Source organism: Chrysoperla carnea, chromosome 2, assembly GCF_905475395.1.
Source record: "Chrysoperla carnea chromosome 2, inChrCarn1.1, whole genome shotgun sequence".
In the NCBI taxonomy this organism is placed as follows: domain Eukaryota; kingdom Metazoa; phylum Arthropoda; class Insecta; order Neuroptera; family Chrysopidae; genus Chrysoperla; species Chrysoperla carnea.
This window is the reverse complement of record NC_058338.1, coordinates 22,375,791-22,383,055: the sequence shown is the minus strand read 5'-3', so window position 1 is coordinate 22,383,055 and position 7,265 is coordinate 22,375,791.

Here is a 7,265-nt window from a genome sequence, read left to right as displayed (position 1 = left end):
CAAGTTCACGAAATCAAAAAGGTAAATTAACAACTTCCAAAGTTCCCAGATATATTGCATTTTAGTGATCTCCCGCGGCTTCATTCGCATGGTTATAGTGAAGTATAAATTATTCTCAATAAGCCGAATAATGAACTCAGAACAAATCATTTAATAAGTAAAAGCTTTTTGTGGGAATAAAATAATTTTTTGGAGAAAATACGCTATTACTCCTCGGACTTCGAGCTATCTTTGAGTACAAAAATCAAAGAATCTGAAGTTCAGATTCCGTGGTAGAAACTAAATTTTAGGAGCATATAGCCTTAGTATGCAATAAGGCATTATGCTCACATGAAAGGTGTTAAGCCCTTGTTTAATTTTTCTGTTTATAATAGGTACTTATATACATTATTTGAACCGAAGATTTCGAAAATACGCTATGCAATGAAAGTCCGGTAGCCTACCTAAAACCTAAAATACCTAAAACTTTAAAGTGTTGGTAAATTCAAATGTTTTTTAGAAAAAAAAAAAAATTAGCGCACTGAACCCTGCACCAATTAATTACGTTGCTATGTACCTAAGTATACTAAGTAAGCTGTAGTTAAGAGTATATCTTTTAAATACGAAATATTTTTGTGCAAAAACTTTTTGCATAAAAGAGGGAAGAATTACATTAAGATATTCCAGTTTATGTTCAGTTAATGGAGTCGTAAATTGACTTTTATTACAATTTATACATTGGTGAAAAATAATCTGTTTTGAATAGTTCTAAAGAATCGCTTGCGATCTTATATTTGGATATATTTGAAATGTGAAAGTGAACGAAAAGTCTTTTCTATTGAATAGCCAGCTTCTTAGGAACCAAATGATAAATGATAATATTAAATTCAACTCTTTTATGATAATTTATGATAATTTTTGTTGATTTTGAAAAGACTCCCAAAAATGAACTATTTTTAATTGAATAAACCCGAGTGACCAAAAGAAATATAATAAATTATTTCAATTTATTTTAAGCACTAAATCTCCTGAGAAAATGAGGTTAAATATTAATGGTTTAAAAATTAATAATATTTATAATTACCTAATTTATTCGTATGCAAGTATTATTTATGAATTAAAAATTTTATCACAAAGAAACAATAAACTTACATTTTCTTCCAAATTAATTTATAACCAATTATTGTAATGCAAACAATATGCATTTTAATTTTTATGAAAAGTGTAAACACAAAGTTGTATAAATTCACATTCAAAATACAATAAATTGTAAATTTTAGCTTTTCAAATATTCTTTAAATATTTTCTTAGTATCTTAAGTAGGTTCCTTAGTAACTGTAGCACCACTAATGGTGTAAAACTTTTATTTTGTATTTTGACGCCACTATAATAATGTACAGGTTTGCACAATGTAAGATAATTAGCATTAAAATTCATTTGTTTACATATTTTATGTAAAAATTCATTTTAATCCGGTTTGATAATGTTAGTAAATGAAGGAAAAAAAACTCTGGTGGCCATGATATTTAGAGTCCAGATCAATAACAATAGTAAATACCAGATCAATAACAATAGTAAAAATAATAAAATTCATATTGTCCTTTATGCCCGTTTTCCACTAAACGGACAAACAATAAAAAAAGGATGGGTCCGAAGGTTCCATCATGTAAACCATTAAAGATGGAACAAAACCTCAGACATAATTAAAAAATTTCCTTTTAAAAAAAGTAAACAACTTTTGTTTAAAACATTTTTTTTCGTCGAAGTAAAACATATTTTCTATAGCTTTGCTTATGTCAAATCAACACAGCTACAGATAATATTTTTGATATTAGCTTTTCGGGGTGAAAATAATAACTTTCGAACTTAAATCAAAAAAAATTATTGAATTTTTTTTTTAATTTATTGATAATATTGATAATATTAATCGCGTAGAATGTGTGTTTGTATGCGTGGATCAACTTTTGCGATTTATATAAGAATTTTGCAAAAAATTGGTAGGTGGTTTAATACTAAAATATCAATTTCCAAATGTCATATACATTAATAGAGTAAAAACAGTCATATTATTAACATGCTAGCCAGAATATAATCGATATAACATTTTTCTACATTTATTGATTATGTCATTACATTGTCAATTATTCTCTTGTATGAAACATCCACCGTATGTCCCCGAATTTCTTAGCCATATATAAATGGTTGAAATTCTCAAAAATTTAACAATATGATGTACTATTAACGAAATAACCCATTGTTATTTCCCATATTATTCAAATATTATTACCCAAATAACCCATGGTTATTTCATGGCATTTTCAATATTTAATAGGTAGCATTAAATATTACAGTTCACCAAGAAGTATTTATTTTAATAAAAATTTATAGAAAATAAAAATTATATTTTTAAGTTGATTTAGAATAACATTTAAATTATCCAAGGACTCTGGACCTCAAAAAGATATTTAGCTGTAGTGAAGCTTTTGACACAAATGAATGACTATAAAGGATTTACGGAATTTAAAGACAGATATTAAGACTCTGTACTAGTAGTCGTGGAAACAAAGCACTAAAAACGGACAAAGTTAGCAAGCAGCAACATAGATTTTAAATTGATCGTAAATAGTAAATTCACAATTCGGTTAATAGTGATGAAAATGATTCCAAACTCGTTACTTGAAGGTTTTTTGGTTACTTGGGGTTTCTTTTACAAAATGTATCTAGTATAGTTTTTTTTTTAATTGGTGTTTTTAATACAGTTGGTAGCAGGGATATAACGAATTTCCCGAAAACTCCTGTATACGTCCTGACTGGGATACCGTCCACCCTAAACACCAGGTATTTCAGAGACCAATTTAGTCGCAATATTCGTATTCAGTGACCCCTAAAACTTCTGTTAACGAGTTGGGAATCATTTTCATCACTATTAACCGAATGTGAATTTAGTATTTACGGCCAATTTAAAATGCAATTATAAAATATCATATTATTTATGCAAATTACATATTTTTAATTCCTTATAAAATCAATTTAAGTTACAAAGATTCCTGAAGCTCTAACGAATCGAATGCACAAAACCGCATTCAAATCCGCCATACTGTTCCAATTTTTCGAGCTTCAGTGCTTCGTTTCCGCAACTATATTGACTGTTTTTCATAAAGACAGGTAGGTGTTATGGATTAAATATTATATTTTGTAATTATTGACAAGATAAAATAATATCCATTGATATAGTTAATATTATACCTTCATTAATTTGTATAAAAAAATATTGATAGCGAATTATGGTAATATTAAACCTCTGAGTATGATTGATGATAACAAGAATAATTATATTTATAAAAACATGCATTTTTTGAAAAAAAAGGGAACCGAAAGACGATCTCGCTCTACCTTGATTTGAGGGTAGAGTCGATGCTGCATAAAACTACCGACGCTGCATAAAATGGTTGTTGTTTGATAATTTTTCGCTATTTTGGGCTTATGTGCCAAAATCGACTCAGCAAGTAATACATGGTTAAACAGAGAAAACAAGATCTGTTTTCGCTAAGCCATAGCCAACTATGCTTTCTATTTAAAAAAAAAACACAATTTTGGGTCATAACTCGAAAACCGACCGTTTTATTTAAATTTTAATGACGCCACTGGATTCTACAGAAAAAAAGTGCCTTTAGGATGTCAAAGTTATATTCTCTTAATTTTTCAAACAACGGCGTTTTTCACATAAGTTTAAAAGACGGAAAATCGAACTTTTGCCTATGATTCGAAAACAAAAAAAGCGAGCCAGTTTTTGTTGGCGAAAATGAACTTGGCTCAAAAAAAGAGATCGAAAAAATACTATCCATTTATTTCCTATCTAGTATAGTTATGAAGATACCCTATCAACCATCGAATATGGTCCACTCTGTACTCGTTTACTCACATTTTCTAAAGATTAATTTAAAACAGTACAATAAGAAAGCGAGAAATAAACAATATGAAAAAATAAAAACTGCTCAAAATAAATTTTAAGACTCACAAACAACCATTAATTGTATTAACAGTTTCAACTTCTCGAGATGCATAACTTTATCAGCTACCATTTTCACTGCCATGATTGATTATTGTCACTAACTAACTATTCCGATAGACTTAGGTGTTATAGGTAAATTATGTAATGGTGAACCTTATTACTTTGATGATTTAATACCAAGTCTTAAATTTATAAAGGTAGTAGACATTTTCTTTTATCAATAAACATAAACAAATAATAAAGCCATAAAAACAGAAAATGATAAGATTTATAAACAAAATAAATAATAATAATGGCAATAAGGTAGTAGCTGTAGTATTTTATGATAATAAGATTTGCAAATATAATAAATCATTTATAGAAATCATTTTATAAATAGCTAACTGGTGCTTGTTGTCTCGACTGCGTGCACTAAAAAGCAGAATAAATTTTCTTGTTCTAACACTCCATTTATTCTTATTCTATCTTCTCTTTACGCAAACCGATTTAATACTACTTTTTGAAGGTAAATCGTTCCCCTGTTTTTAGCGAATTTCTGAAGGAAATGGAGCTATTGATTTTGTACTTACATTAATTAATTACTTGCAACAATAAGTTTGGTAAAAGTCTTGTTATAGTTAGGTCTTGCATAGTTGAGTCTTGATCTTGATCTAAATTCATATAGATAGGGTCTTGGTATTGGTCTTGTCAAAGTGGCACTATATTGGTCTTGGTCTTAATAAATTTGCAAGACCAAGACTAAGACTGCAAGGCCAAGGCCAATTTTTTGCTCATCAATATTTAATATAATATTGTTTTTCCGTTATTCTAACATGCCAAACAATATTTTTTTTAAATATTAACTAGTAAAAATCATTCATTTCCTTTTTTAACTTCAAAAGCGTGTTCTATATTTTCTCACAAACATAAAAATCGTGTGACTTAGGTCGCTGTGGTTCTAGCTTTTCCTTGTTCGAAATTGAAGTTAAAAATTTAATGATAGACATTGATTTTTCCAAAAAGAAATATATTTCTTATTAATTTACTAGAAAAATATTTCTTATTATTTTACTAGAAAAATTACTTATATAAGCAATAATCATAGTAATTCTATACTCATTTATGGGTATTGTTTTTAGTTCTATAGTGACGTCAATAAAAAATTATTTTTATTTTTTCATTTTTAATTAAAATATTAATATTATTGAGTATTGTTTAAAATTAATTATAGGTAAGTCTTCTACTATTTGTTCAAGTATAATTTAATTTAATATTACACTGATTTGTTATTGTACTTTTTTTTTATTTTATTTTTTATTATAAAATAATTCAAAACGAGTCGTGTGGATATTGCCTTTAGAGACCAGACCAAAACCTTCCCGGAAAATTTTATTAATGTAAACCTTTTCTATTATTTTTTATAATTTTGCTTATCAAAAGCATAAAAAAGAATTTGGCAGCATGTTGTTGTTTTAACGCAACAACTTTCTATCAAATAAACTGGCACAAAATAAGACTCTCTTTAAGATATTGAGTATCTTTAATCGTAAAGCTATCACAAAATTTTTGATTTCTATTTTCGAGGTGAATACTATATCAAGAATTTAATAACATAAACAAATTGTTAATCCCTATTATCTCTACACATGTTTGTAATTTATCAGAGGTCTGACGAGAGATGATCTACCATACCTCAGAATGCATACAGAATGCAAAATGAAGAATAAATAATTTTAGATCAACAATCATAAGTACTTAGAAGTATAACATTCCGAACATTTGTAACTATCTTACTTAACGTATTATCGACCTTTTGCAGATCGAAACCAATCAATTTGTCAGTTTCAACTATCACGGTAAGAAATTTTTTCTGGATATCACCATGTCAGTATCAAAGTGAACGCCATTACTGTGTACATCAGTAATAGTTATGGCGGACGAGTCAGTGCAGTATGTGCGTCAAGCCCCTATCACATTACTTCTGGTAACAAGATAATATAGTATCTGTCTTTATAAAAAGAAATTTTATTATAGAAGTGAAATTGTGCAGTAAAAATATTTCAGCGAAGGAATAAAAAAAGTAAAATTATTTTTTTGCCATAAATGTTTTGCCCATAAAAAATATGCAAGTCCATACCGCTAGGCCCAAAGAAAATATTTACAAGTCAGTGAATGACTAAGTAAGATTCCGGATCACAAAAACTAGAAATATAATTTTTCGGTATCTCCAGAAAAACCTCCAAAAATAGTGATCGCACGTTTCGCTCTTCCGACGCAGATGCGATAAAAATTATTTTTCCAATTCCACCTTTTTCACGGGCTATAAAGCAGATGCAAACAATAACATACAAGTAAAAACAAATTAAAAATAGAACAAAGAGAAAATTTTATTATAAAAATTTTATTATTGTTTACTTACCGTTGCGTTTATGTAATAAATTTTAGCACCTTGAAAAGCGCGATATTTTTATAAGATGCTCCAATAATTTAATTCATATTTCTTTAAATAGTTAGTTTACAGGATGCTTTTATCTAATCCACTTCGATATGTACATTAGCTAACTGTAAAAGTGTAAATAATAGTTTTATTATAATAAATTTGCACATCACTTAAAATTGTATTTATGTTAAGTCTCAATTGTTGACTCAATTTATGTTGAGGTATTATCTAGCATTTGACAAATGAAATAATTTGCATTTAGATTTGTAAGAACAAATCTTTTTGTAAATACAATATAAGATATTGTTACGAGATGCAGAAAACCCGTTGAGAAATAGCTCTTTCAAAATATTCTGCAATTGTTCAGTTCTGCAATTCTAGAACAAATGTTTTAAATAGCCTTTTACCATTGCTTTTTTTATATACCATGTTTATATGAAATATTTATTAGTATATTAAGTTTAGTCCCAAGTTTGTAACGCTTAAAAATATTGATGCTACCAACAAAATTTTGATATAAGTGTTCATAAAATCATATAATTAATCCATTAGCATGCTCAGGATGTAAAAAGTGAAGCTAAATTCGTAAATGAGCAACATAGGTCAATTGGGTCTTGGGTCCGTAAAACCCTTTTTGTAAACCGTTAGAGATAAAACAAAAGTTTAAATGTAAATATTCCTTATAAAAAAATAAACAACTTTTGTTTGAAACATTTTTTTGTAAACATCACTGTTTACCCACGAGAGCGCAAATTAGGTGCAAATTTTATGGTATGTAGTATATAGGAATATCAGGTATAAATGTCTATCTAAGAGTATACCTTTCTTCCCTTATATGACGTCAAAAAGCGTATT